This window comes from Mustela nigripes, chromosome 1 (assembly GCF_022355385.1).
Source record: "Mustela nigripes isolate SB6536 chromosome 1, MUSNIG.SB6536, whole genome shotgun sequence".
Taxonomy (NCBI): domain Eukaryota; kingdom Metazoa; phylum Chordata; class Mammalia; order Carnivora; family Mustelidae; genus Mustela; species Mustela nigripes.
Window position 1 is genome coordinate 8,053,161 of NC_081557.1, and position 425 is coordinate 8,053,585.

At 42.1% G+C, this 425-nt stretch overlaps 1 pseudogene; it reads right to left on the reverse strand.

Moving 5' to 3' along the window:
• LOC132008438 (putative monooxygenase p33MONOX) overlaps positions 1 to 425 on the reverse strand; it is a 14,861-nt pseudogene extending 14,436 nt beyond the window's left edge.

A 425-nucleotide genomic window follows, 5' to 3' on the forward strand; every position in this document is an offset into this window, starting at 1 on the left:
ATAATGAATTAAAACTTTACAATACTGAGTCATTTCAGAATTTATGAATGATGCTAACACCAATGGGCCCACCATACATGCTAATAATTATGAAGGAGTCCTAGGCATATCTCCTAGCTACTACTCACATGTGGAGGTTTTGGCAATGGCCTCTAAGCTTGGCCCACTCATTGTCTTGACAGCTGGAGGGTGCAAGGGCTGTGTGAATGTGTGGTTGCTGTATTTACCATTTCACTGACCCTTCATCATACCTCAGAAACTCAACATTGGTCTGCTCCTTTGAATTTATACTATGACTAAGAAGAAGTTTACCAGCAGATGTATCCCTCTGGATAGGTGTCATTGGGACGGTCCCTTCTTCCTTCCCCTCCAATGAGCACAAACAAATATGTGGTTAAAAACTTGTCCTTGACCTTGGCAACCAT